The sequence below is a fragment of the Thermobia domestica genome, chromosome 8, assembly GCF_964235325.1.
Source record: "Thermobia domestica chromosome 8, izTheDome1.hap1.1, whole genome shotgun sequence".
Taxonomy (NCBI): domain Eukaryota; kingdom Metazoa; phylum Arthropoda; class Insecta; order Zygentoma; family Lepismatidae; genus Thermobia; species Thermobia domestica.
The window spans coordinates 55,352,598-55,366,855 of NC_137461.1; positions in this window are offsets into that span (position 1 = coordinate 55,352,598).

The window sequence follows — 14,258 nt, forward strand, 5'->3', positions numbered from 1 at the left end:
CTGTAGCTCGCGCGACTATTGATGTCACTTGTGTTCCTAAGCGTCAAAGTTTTTTCATTACAGTTTGAGTGTTGATCAGATGGTCAATGAGTTTGCAAAATGCCAATTCTGATGAGGAATGTTTTCTAGATGGCAATAGTTAACATTTTGAGACCGCAAAAATGCATTTTTCGGACACAGAAATAGTGACAATTTAGAAGATGTGACTGAGAATTCCGGGCGGCAGTAATCACTGATACCTGTTGATAAAAGTAGTAAAGACAGTTGTGAAGTAAATTATTATGTAGTAAAAGATAATCTCAAGTGGAAAAAATCACTCCTACTCGTAATATTTGCGCTCGTGCTCATAATATTGTACTTCATTTTCCAGGATCTAAAGGTGGGGGTAGGTCTGCGTTGTCGGAGCTTGAATATCTAGAAATGCATTTAGATGCAAACATTTTGAGACTTAAGGTTGATTTTACCAATATTTACATTGACAGTGTTAGATTGAGGTTTGTACTTAAACTTGATGCGAAACTTACAGACGAGATTGTACGTGTGCTTATTGACATTTTGATGCTTTTGATGAGTGGTCAATGCTTGAAAGAAAGTATGCATTGACCACGCACTTCTTGTGTTCAGAACATGCTTAGAAGGACATAAATACAGAAACATAGAAAGAAAAATATACGAGTGTAAAGAGCATATGTAAAATTATGCAAAATAGTAATCAAACTTTGATACCAGAAACTCCTTATGCTGAAAAGGTATATGTTTTATGGATAATACGTTTATTTGTAATATTTGTAAAATTTTTGAAAACATATACCTATTTTTTACAGAATTCTAACATATATGTTTAAGATGGAGGAAAGTTTCAAATGCGCCAGAATGGTCCATTTATTGATAAATACAAATAACTTTTAGTCTTATTCCTGTATCACTTTTGAAAAAATGAATGGTGTTGGTCTTCTATGTATATGCATAGCTTTCAAAACAGACATATTTCTCAAATTGTGTATAAAACCCTTAAAAATGTTAATAAAAACAATTCTCTACAAGAAAGACAGAAATATTAACAAAGCTAGGCAACATAATAAAATAAAAACAAATGGGCTACAATGGTAGCCCGCGCGACTATCCACGTCACAAAAATCCGCGCGCGTATTGCGGGGTTAAAAAATAATCATTAATTCATATATATGTTATTAATCACCTTAGAAATATGAAGCTATTTTTACATATATTTACCCGTATTAACAAAGATGTTCAAAGATGCCAATGTATTTATGATATAATAATAAACAATATTAACATGTCTAACATTTTGAATAATCACTCTTTGAGCAAATATACAATCTTCAAGGTAATCTGAGTGTTCTTAACTATCTTTCCGGAATTTCTATTTGACGGTAGATAGGGTACCTGTTAGTAACAACTCTCGTTCTATTTCAGATGTGATATGTTTACTTTCAAATAATAAATGCTTATATTCAGCTGTTTGGAATAAACGCAAGTACAAAATTTGTTTTTCTTGAAATGAGGTAAGGAACTACTTACCATATTTAGAGATTGCAGAAAGTTTATTTTTTTTAATAATTTTAATTTGCAATGACTATGTATAGGAAGTAGAGGTGATACGTTAATGTCTAGAGACCCGGCTCGAATCTCCCGAATGTCTAAGAAATATCACTTATTCTAATGTGGTATAGAGGTTCGAAGTCTCTCTGAATTGGGTACATTGTTCCATCTTGGAAGTAATAGTGGTCGAAGCGTGCTGGTGGGTGTACATCATCACTTAAAGTGCCCAATTCATAGAAGTGCGTAATCTTATTTAAAACTTGCGGTGTGTTCCAAATGTGAAGCGATCTTTACTTCACTTGCTCTTAATTTCAATATCGAATGAAATGGTCAATATTTAAACGATGTGAAGAGTACGATGAAAGTTACATTTTCATTCTAAAATATCGGCCTTTTAACTATTCTAACAGGCTTTGTTTCCATATTGTTAAACTGAAACAACAATACACTGTTACTGTGGTAGTAATATAAAACAATAACAAAGTACGTAACAGTTTCAACACAATAAATGTGTCTTCGTCAGACTTTCCACTGCACTTCTCTGACGAAGACACATTTAGTGTATTGAAACGGTTATATGTTTTGTGATTATGTTTTATATTATTATCACAATACCCTTGTTCAATGTGTTGTTTTGTCAACTTTTTAAATGTAAGGGCATCCATCCTTCTTCTATCTTAAATGCATATAAAAGTATGTTTCACATGAGACACAAATGTTACGTATGATAAATAAATAGACGCTCAAAACCCTCATACTGCCCTCAACTGAGAGGCACTATAAAATAAAGATCACTAAAGCCCGGTTTTCATCATTATTCACGCGTACTCTTCATATCTTTTATATAATTCAATGTCTTTCCACATTGATTAAACAAAATTTAGAATGAAGCCATATCTCTATATTACCTGTGAATTGTCTCTGTATTATATCTGAAATATTCTGCAAGATGGTGTTCGTAATATATGTATACATATCCGTGGCTAGTTTTTACGTATTGAAAAATTATGTACATTGTTCATCATTCACGAGCATATTGTAAATCAATTCAGTTCCATAACATTCTATTGTTATCGGTTCCATTATATGATAAAACAACACATACATCAATAAAATAACATATATTGATACGGCTCTAATACGGTCCTAAGCAACAGTGGGTGCGCACGTAATATACTATTTCCAAGGAAATTGTTTATACTAATCATTTGAGAAGTAGTATTTGTTTTTCTTCCCCCGCGTTTGCTCTCCAAATATGGGAAACCTTCGTCTATAAGCTCAATTCCACGAATTAATACCATTGCTTCGTCACATTTATTATATCTGACAGTGAGAAGGCTTTCAATAAACTTTATTTTGGGACGAAATCTTTGGAAGGTGCCCACATAATTGCATAGTTTTGAACTAGAGTCTAATGTGGAGCACTGACATAATCATAGCGTTTTCGTCCAATTTACATGTACTTAAAACATACACTATATGTTATATCCATTTGTATTTTAATATGTATCCTGCAATCTTTGCATATGAATTATATATAGAAAATATCTTTCTTGGGAGAAATAAATTATCTAGTGCAAACTATAATGTGAGTGTTTAAAATTATTTACAGTAAGCCACTTTCAAATAACCTTTGTAATGGTTTGATACTAGTAATCCTAATTTTGTAAGATATAATACAGCTCTTCTACTCATATTTCGTTCGGAGGCATATCGCTGGTAAATCCTTAATTGGGGCTTGGTTATGCTGCCTTGGTCAACGTGCTGAAAATACTACATAACAGATCCATGTAAAAATCTAAAGCATTCCTGCTCCAGATGACCTGTTAGTCCTTCCTGGAGGCAAAATTGATTGAAATTGCACCTGATCGTTTCATTGTTTCTTGATCGTGTTTGATTGCCAACAAGTGTTTCATCACAAATATGCACAATCTTGAAGGAGGTTAACTAGTTATCCTATTAGTCTCCGTGGAAACAAAATTGTTCGAAATTCAGCCAAACCATCTTATCGTCGTATGATTGCATTTGGTAGTCAGCAGTAAATTTGATCACCAGGAATAATGATGTAGAATGGACAATTCTGTAGAAAAGGTAACAAGTTAACCTGCTAGCCCTTTAGTAAATGTAAACTACATAAAAAATGTAGGTCATATAGTTTGATCACTTTTGACCGCGACTCATTTTTCGTAGATTATTAACAGTTAACCTGTTCGACCCCAGGAAAGCAAAATTGATCGTAGTTGAACGAGATCGATTGATCGACATTTTGTTGCTTGTGATTGCCAACAATCAACGTTTGAATAAACCGCGTGGTAAAGTAATGCGCATATTTTAAAGAGTTAGCAATTTAAACACTTATCCCTGATGTAAGCATAATTGACTAAAATTGAGCCAGATCCATGGATCGTCATTTGATCACGTTCGATTGCCAACATTCATCGTTTAATCGTTGCACATAGTAACGTATTAAGCACCATTTTCTTGGAAATTAACCTCTAAGCCCATCAAAATTGAACGAAATAGTGCTATATCGTTTGATCATCAGTTGATAACCAATAATAATCAACGTTTGATCACCAAGTGTAATACACATAATTTTGTAAAGGAGTTACAAGATAAATTGTTATACTGATGGAAGCAAAACTGATCAGAATTGGGACAGATACTTTGATTGTCACTTGATCACATTCATCGCCAACAATCATCGTTTGACCGCCACAAGTAGTGGCAGTGTATGCGTAATTTTGTAGGGGGTTAACAAGTTGAACCTGTTCGTCCGTATGGAAGTAAAACTGATCTGATTTGAAACAGATCGTATGGATGTCACTTCATTGAGTTTGACTGTCAACATCTCTGGTTTAATTGCCACGCGTAGTGACTTAACACGCATAGATTGTTTGGTAGTTAAAAAGTAAACCTTTAACACTCCCATGGAAGGAAGATTGATAAAATTGGACCCGATTCTTGAGCACATTCCATCGCCAAGCGAATTGACGTAATATCCTGTCTGTCTCTTTTTCTGTTTACCCGGGATACAAAACATCTCAAGAAATACTTTATTGATCACCATCAATTTTGGCTTGGACAATTTTGTCGTGTCCCAACAAATTAACCTGTTCGGCCATATGAAAGCAAAATTGATCTAATTTGAGACATATCTCTTCATCGTTCTTTGATAGCGTTCATCGTCAACAACCGTCGTTTGATTCACGCATAGTTAAGTAGTACTATATTATTATCTATAAGCATTATTAAAACGTTTTATATTACTAAATGAAATAAATATTATAAACTTATTATTAAATAAATATTATTTACGTAGTGAAAGCTTCCAAATATCAGTATAATTATCTACTTGATATTAATGAAACAGAATTGAGCTTTACAGTACATTCTCTCTTTAAAGTATCATGCTAAGCAGTAATAGTTCTGTAATTGACAAGAAAGTGAGACGGTCCCTTTCCGCTCATGTATAATTGTTTATATTAGTATGAGATCGTCGGGATCTGAGGACCCAAAATGGCGCCCTTCGAGTTCGATCCAAAGCCACATCAAGTGTTCGTTTATAGTCCTCGCTGTGCGCGAATGTGCTGCCACCAAGTGAGAAAAGCTAGAATAAAAACAAACAAATATCAAGTATTTTTTTTAAGAAGAGAAAATTTAAAATTTCAAACTAGATTTATTCAAGTAAGTAGTTGTAATTTAAATATTTTTACTTTAATCGTAATTATTTTACCACATTTAATAGGTTAATAAGTATGTTAAATTTCCAACATCCTCCGGTATTTAAACCTACCAATTGAAAAATAAGGGGGGCGAAGTGAAGCTATCCTCGCCGGTAGGGGATAGCGTCCTTTTTTTTTTCCGCGTCATCATGAAGTGGTGAGAGCGTCTTAGCCAACTCAGGGAGAAATTTGTGACAAAATCCACTTAACCGCAGTGTAATATGTAAGTCAAACTTATTAGTGAAACCAAAACCAGTTGGTGGGAGAAAACCTGAAGGACAGCTATGGATTGAGTGTAATAATTCGATCAACTACGACAAAATTGACAACTCCCTCTTGCATGGTGAGGATGCACGTGCTTCACCCATAATGGATTAGTTTGCAGTGGATAAGGTTTGAACGTTAGTTTCCAGGATTACAAGGTAACATCAATGCTTTTTTTTTTTTATTTATAATGCGGCTGGAGTAAATCTAGAAGATAAATTGTAAATCCGGAAGGGTCATGTGACTCGGAAGATTCCAGGCGTAGGGGAAGTGACTGCTGCCGTCTAAATTTAGTTTCGGACGAATTGGCTGATGTTTTATAAACCGTGACAAACCTTAAAAATTTGAACTAGGAACTAAATTCTTGGTTTTCGAAAATTTATATTTTTTTATATATATATATCAGATAAAAAGGGGGGAGCAAAGATAAATTAATATATACGCCTGCTTATTGTAAATTGTTTCTACAATGATAAAAATAACATTATATGAGTTTCTTTAGAGTAATGGAATTTAGAAACATGTTTGTTTAAAGTAAATCTTTCCGGTCAAGCATGGGTCCCCAGTCGCCTGGGTGATAGAATTCGTCCTTCCTCTCCCTTCATTTCCACTTCCACTTGTCTCTGTTGGAACTTCAAATATCGAAAATCTACGCTTAGCTCAGCACCTCTCCATATCAAATCTTCGTTCAAATCTCTTTCGTTTTGTGTGAATTTATTTTCTTTGTTTGTTAGTTATAGTAGTTAGGTTAGTTTTAGTATTGTTAACTATTGTGTACCAAAATCTGAAATTGGCTCTGTTGTTTGTGGTTAATAGGACCCTTCTAGTAAACTTTAAATATGGAATTATAAACCGGGGGTGATGTTTAGAACGTTCACTGCTTTCTCTCTCTATCCTGCTGGCATGTTGTTAACATAAATGCTTGTGATAATGGAATTACCTGAAGCTTGTCCGCTCACCCTGTAACTTAAAGAAATATTTGGCAGATACGATCAGTAGTTAAAAATTTGTGCTACACAAAAGTGACACTAGAGAAGTTGCGATTTAATGAGCCATGGGCAAAGAAATAGTTAAATATATGAAGAAAGTGTGTATTTAGAGACGTGTTGCGCCTGAGATAGACAGGTTGCCCGCTCGAAGGTAGATAATATTTTATTTCTTCAGTGCGTTTATGTAGGCCCGGCCATTCTCTATCTCCACCGCTGCCACTTTCATAGGGTGTTCAGCCATTAGGAAAGCTGTTGGGTGAAAATAGTATTCAGTTTGTGAACCGAGTTAATAAGTATGCCGTAAACCTTTGTAATAGTTATTTTGTATTCCTGATATATGTCAGCAGGCGAAAGAAATGTTACCACCCCCCCTTCCTTTCGAATGATGTAATAGTGTTTAAAAACAATTGTAAAATTTAATACTAAATTGTGACGAAATTGAGTTCAGGCAACGTAACAATTTTTTTTTTGGTCAACCCGATATAAACAGAACTTGTAATTTTGTACTATGTAATTCTAAATCTCCAAAATGCAAAAATGTACTTGCACTAAGAATCGGATTGACGAAACAGAGTTTATATTGTATGAAACCAAATATAACCTGAACTATTTTTTTTTTTTTTTTGGAAACTTAAGAGGTGCATTAAAGTAAATGTTCTGTTCGCGTAGATATTGTCGTAAAGGTAGGTTTGGTGAAGACAAAATTTGGAATTAGGAACATAATTTGGAACTAAATTTTCAATCTAATTACACTTTTTTTTCTTTCCACTTGCAATGTATTTCAGTCTTTTCCTCCCCGTGCGGGAAGGGGAGCTCTGTCATTGTAGTTTCATTTTTTTTTCTTTCTGTTCTAACAATAAATTTAGTTTGTATTGTATGAAGTAGTCGTCATTGTGTTATGAGATCTGAATATCCCTTAGTTATAAGCTCGATTAACAATATTGGCAAGTGGTCTTCAAAACGAAAGAATTAAACTTTATGGATATTATCAACAGTTACAGTGCTCCTCGTAGTGGTCTCAACAGGAGAAAAGATCCTGATTCGAAGTATAGTTTAATTTTATTTTATTTATTTTTTTTTTAAATCTTCCTTTCTTCATTATTGCAGATGTTATTTTATTTCTCTTTTATATTTTAACTTAAGTTTTTTTTCTTCGTTGTGCAAATATAATTTAAATTACGGTTGGACAGCCTGGAGTACCTTCAGTACCCAGGAGAATATTCAACCTAGGCCAAATTCTGAGGAAAGGAAGAAAGCGATATAAATCGTTACATTAAAAAGTGGCGACCCAGCCTTAGGATGTTTCTCTTGTCTGAGTACTGCTCGAGAAGTAACGTGTAATAATATTAATGGATAATTCAAATATTAAGTAGGTGAAGTGGAAGTGAAGTGGAGAGATGGTGGGCGAGTTTTGTTTTCCGGTGCTGGGACTGGAGGCTTGACTGGAAATATCTTATGAGTGTTTATATAAGTATATAGTGTTCTTGAAGTGAAAGTTTCAATGTCTTTTTGTTTTATTTTATGCTAACTGTGTTTGTAAAGCGATTGTAAAATGGCGTCTCGTGGAAGTGGCTCCGATGGGGATAGCGTTTGTTCGGGTTCTCAGCAAAAAGAATATGCATATTGTGATAATGCGCATCAAGTAGTCAGTAATGAAGGAGTAGAGAAAGTGAAAGCCGTGATGTGCGAGAGTTGCCTTCGCTGGTTTCATTTTGATTGTGTAGGTATGAAGAATACCTCTAGTATGTTTGCTTTAGTAAGCGCTGATTCCTACCGCTGGGTATGTGCAGGGTGCGAAGCGGCTAAGCTACCTCAGCCTAACAATGGCAATGACGAGGATCCCGAAAAGGGAAACAAGGAGTTTACGCTTGACAACGGTATTTCTGACAATGCACCCATCGCGACCTCGTCACCTGTCTTACGAGACAATTGTACTGTGTCGTCTGTCTCGCGAGAAGACGGTCTTATGTTAATGATGGAAAAGCTGTTCAAGAAGATAGACGAAATTAGTTACGAGGTAGTTAGTAGTAAAAAGGAGGTGAGTAAAGTTAACCAGAAAATCGACGAAGGGTTCGAGAAATTTGGGACTCAAATTACTGAGGTGCAGTCTAAAATTGAACGAACTGCTATAACCGTGCAGCAATTATCCTCTAAGTTGGAGCAAGTAAAAATACAAGCTCATGAGGAATTGCAAGTAGCAAGCCAGAAATTAATGGATAATGTTGGGATAGTTAGCACGAAGGTCGAGAGTAATGAGTTACGAATTCAAACACTTGAGCATAATATGAAGGGAACCTTGAGTAGGCTCGAATCTCAGGATACGCGTTTGCAACAATTACCTGAGAGGATAGAAGCGCAGAATATTGTTTTACAAGAAGTTAAAAGTAAGCAGGATGGAGTTGAGGGCGCAGTGGGCGAGCTGAAATCCCAGAATTCCAAAACAAATGAAAGATTAGAGAAGTATCAAGGCGAAATAGGAAATGAAGTAACAGTATTGAAACAGCAATTAGAAAAGTTAGAATTAGCTTTGCATGAGGATAGTAAAAGTGACAAGTCTGTAGATCACGAAATTCCTAGAAAAAGAGCGCACGTGAACTTTGAAACCGGGTTTGCTCAAACAAGTAACCGGAATAGGAATATCCCAACTAACAATCCTTTTGCATACAACCTGTCGACTCCTCCTCTGTCGAGTGGTAATGATAATTATCATTATATGGCAGGTAATTGGCAAAACAAGATTTTTGAGGGTACTAACTTAGGAAATTGTTTCGGATCTTCTTTTATGACAACCACCCCGAATTTGGAATCTCAATGGCAATGGCAAGGCCAAAAACCTGATGTTCATCCAGTAACTTCTAACCCATTTTTCTTTTCACCTAATAGTGGTTTCCAAAATTCTCCTAGTTTCTCATCGTCTATTATCAAACCTAAAGACCTTAAAGATTTTCCGGTTTTTAGTGGAGAGGTGACAGCAGGTGCAGGCCGATCTTTCTTGCGAAATTTACAACGATGTTTGGATATGTATAGATTGTCTGATGCCGAAAAACTTTTAATAGTGTCGAAATGTTTGATGCGGGGGGCCGAAGCGTGGCTACAATCAGTGGCACGCGATATTAAAAGTTATGAAGATTTTGTAAAACTTTTTAAGAAACAGTATTGTTCTGCTAGTATGGAAAGGATCCATAAGAAAGCTTTGCAAGCTTTAAGATTCGATAGGTCGAAATTTTCTACATTGCTTGAGTTTGCTTGGTATATAGTTGAGGTCTATTTCAATATAACTGAAGTGCCAGACCAGTCCGAATTGATAGATATTTTATTGGGTTGCTTGCCGGCTGAGGATTCGCGGTTGTTCATGGTAAGCCCGTGTTCAGACATCGATGAATTGATGGCTAAGATTGCAGCACTGTCGGGTCACGCAAACGCGCACTCGAGTGATTTAAGACCTCCTGCGAGACGGTTTTCTGCCAAACAGGCTAAAGTCGTCAAAAATAAAATTCAACAAGTAGAAAGTGGGAGTCAAACTGATTTTCTTAGCTACTTCGACAGTCAACGTACTAACCGAGATAACTTAGGATACGGTAATGATAATAGAAATAATCGGAATGGTAAAACGCGCAAAACAATCAAGGCTTTGGATCGTACCGAGGAAGGAATCGTAACTTCCGACGAAGGTGGCGTGGTAGTCGAAATGGAAATTCGAACTATAGGCATGAGTTATCAGAAAACACTTCCGGTCAAAATAATGAGAGAAATAGTGATAACGCAATTTTTACCAATAACTCGGGAAACATAAACGGAAATAATACTACCCCAGACAGACGGGCTCCGGCCCCGGAAAACTAGAAAGGCAGTCACTTTTGGAAATGGGGGAAGCTGGCTGCGGTAAGGATGAAGACCCTATTATAATTGACCAGACATTAGAAACTATTCCTAAAACTTTAATACCGTTAGAACCTAATGAAATTTCTCAGACTTTCGATACTAATCAACAATCAGTTTATTTCAATGTAAATTTTGTAGTAGAAGACGAAATATTAGAACCAATTAGTGAACATTATTTTTCATCGTCTCCGGTAGTAAGTGGTAATATTGGGGGTGTAACGTTAAATTGTACAATAGATAGTGGCTCAGATCTGAACCTGATGGACTGGGAGATATGGAGAAAACTTAAGCAGAAATTTCCATCTGCTAAGTTAAGACCATATTCAGGATTGACTTTGGGCGCCTTTGCCGACAAGGAGAAATTTTCTGTGCAGGGTGTTCAAACTTTTAATTTAAACATTCAGAACCGGATTTTTGATGTGCCAATCTTTGTCATAAAATATTTAAGGACTGATTTAATTTTGGGTTGTCCCTTCTTGGACAAGTTCCAAGGAGTGATTGATAGATGTAGAAGAGAAGTTAGATTGAAGGATAATTCCGGGAAGGAAATTGTTATTGAAACTACAAACCCGAACATACTTTCAGTTTCTATTTCGATGGTTGAAATCGAAACTAGTCCTTTTCGAAAGTCACTGGAAAAGATAGTTGCGGTAGTAAGCGAAACTTCTAATAGTATAGATCAGTCTAAAGTGGGTTCATTGACAGATTCGGTTAGGTTGGAAAATAAAACTAGTTCGGTGACGGAATTTGAATCTAATCTCAGTGAAGATGAAATTCGAACTTATATTTCCTCTCGAGACGATCTAGACTCCTCTTCGAAACAACGCTTACAAGATTTACTTATTAAAAATAGAGATCTCTTTTCTGAGTATCCGCGAAGAGTTAGAACACCCCTGTGCAGGATCGAATTGACGGATGAGGTGCCTATTGTCGGTCCATATTATCCTATCCCGCAGTCTATGCAGGCAGCTTTCGAAGAAGAACTTCAAAAATGGATTAAGTTAGGGATCGCCAAAGAACAACCTTCTCCTTACCGCAACCCGATCCATTGTGTAAAAAAAGCTTCTGGTGGCGTACGCCCAGTCCTTGATACGCGATATCTCAATAAAAAGGTAATTTCATCTAAAATACAGGTGGAGCCGATTGGGGACATTCTCAATCGTGTTGCCAAAGCATGCTATTTCAGTAATTTTGATTGCTCGTCAGGCTATTACGGAATAGGACTTCATCCTTCTTCGTATAACTGTACCAGCTTTGTTTACTTAGGCAGACAATATGTAATGACTGTTCTTCCGATGGGAATTAAAAGTGCTCCATCTATTTTTCAAAATGTAATGTATAGTTTTTTTCAAAATTTTACGAAATCGTACGTAACGGTCTATCTAGATGACGTTCTCGTCTCTAGCATCACTTTAGACCAACATTTTGAACATTTGGAACGTGTTTTTGAAATTTTTAGGTCGGCTAATTTTTCTTTGAATTTCAAGAAGTGTAGTTTCCTGCAGAAAGAAATCCACTTCTTAGGACATGTAATAAGTGGCCAGGAAGTTAAGACAGACCCGCGTCACAACGAACCGATAAGATGTTTTCCTATTCCAAAATCCAAGAAACAGGTCAGGCAATTTTTAGGTTTAATTGGTTGGAGACGCAAGTTCATAGCTAACTTCGCAGGACTAACAGCTCCATTTTTCGACCTTCTTAAAAAGGATAAGAAATTTCAGATGACACCCGAATTGCTAGAACTTTTCTTCAAATTAAGAGAAATCATTAGTCAACCTCCAGCTTTAGGCCAACCCGATTTTTCTCTTCCTTATCATATTTATTCGGATGCTTGTGCAGAGAATTTAGCGGGCTATTTGTGCCAATACCCTTCTCCGGAAGCAGACCCTGTGGTGATAGCTTATGCTAGTCGTCGTGTTCGACCACATGAATTATCTTTATCAATCTTTCAACTTGAACTCTTAGCCATACTGTTCCTCTGCGAACATTTTTCTCAATATGTTTTGGGTCGAACTACGTATATTCATTGTGATAACGCTGCCGTTACGCACGCGTTTACAATGAAGAACTTGGATCCTCGTACCACCCGTATTTTATTGAAATTGCAACGTTTTGATTTAATTTTCGAACATTTATCCGGCCGGTCCAATCAAATTGCTGATATACTTAGCCGAAATCCTCCTGAGGTAACTAAGGAACAAGAGCTCCGGTATGTAAATTTTCTTACGGTACAGGATTCTTCAGCTCTAGACTTTAATGAAATTAAGGAAAAACAAAGTACCGACCCCCTTTGTGTTAAACTTCGGTCCTCTTTGGATAACGTTTCTAAATCTAATCATATTTTGGTTCATCAGGATCTCCTTTATATCAAAAATCGTAAAACTAATCAGTGGCTGTTAGTTATCCCTCAGGAACTTACAACAAAAATCGTTGAGTTAGTTCATTCCAAGGGACATTTCGGAGTGAGGAAATGTTGGTCGTTTTGTCGGTCATTGTTTTACTGGAAAGGGGTAAAGATTAGTATAAAACAATACATACGAAATTGTATAAAATGTGCAGAAACAAAATTCGCGAACCGCATTATTGCAAAGGATGATTGTAACATAGAGGCAAGAATGCCACATGAGCGATTAGGATTGGACATCGTAGGGAAATTGCCAGGAAGTCATGGTTTCTATTATATTCTTTCAATAATAGACATTTATTCTCGGTACGTGTGTTTCTTTCCACTTAAAACGGCCCACGCTAAGGAGATAATAGCAGTGTTGGGAAGGAGATATTTCTATCTGTTCCCCTATCCCAGGGCTATTATCTCTGATCGTGGCCCACAGTTCCTTTCTAAGCTTTTTAAAGGATATTGTAATCGTAACAGTATTAAGCATGTTCTTACTTCCAGCTACACCCTGAATGCGAATGGCCTAGCGGAACGCAGCCATAAAGAACTTAATCGTATTATTAGACTGGAGTGTCAGGAGAGACAAACACAATGGAGTCAGGTATTAAAGCTCGCGCAGGAACTTTTAAACTATTCCTTATGTAGTAGTATAAACTGTACGCCTGCTGAACTGTTCTTATCGTATTCAGCGGCGGAAGTCTTTAAGAAATCATTTCCGTGGCCCTCAAATTTAAATAATTTAAATATTGGAGATAAATATCTTGAAATTCACCCGGACGTGACCTCAAAAGTTGAAAAAAAAGGGTAAAGAAAACTGGGCGAGAGGTAATCCTGAAAGAGGGACATCTTGTGATGGTAAAAACCCATTACCTCTCATCTGCAGTTAAGCATGAAACGTATAAATTTATGAAATGCTATGTCGGCCCTTATGTGGTCCAGAAAATTCTGAAAAACAGCGCCATTCTTTATACGTTGAAAGGCGAAAGTATAGGAACCCAAACTTTCAAAACCTAAAATTATTTGACTGTACCAAGGAGAAGAGATTAGAACTCCTCCGTGATTATCCTCACATCATACAAGACGAGGTTACGTAACGATTGGAAGGTAAAGGAAATAGAAACCAAGGACAGGCTATAGGATATGTAGTAAAAAAAAACAATGGTATGTGATTGTTTTATACTGTAATTTTGTAAGTGGTAGAAGATATTCCTTATGTTAAGATAGGTATAAATTCGTTGTCATGTCTCATTGTGTATTTTTTTTCCTTTCATTGTTAGTGTATTTTCATGTCATGATGTCATATTGATTTCTTTTCCTTTTTTTCCTTTTCTTTCTTCCATTAGTAGTGTATTTCCATTCCCGTGTACTTTTATTTTTTTTTTTGGTTAGGTATAGTCTTATGTCATATTACTCGTGTATGTGATGTTGATGTCTTGCAGA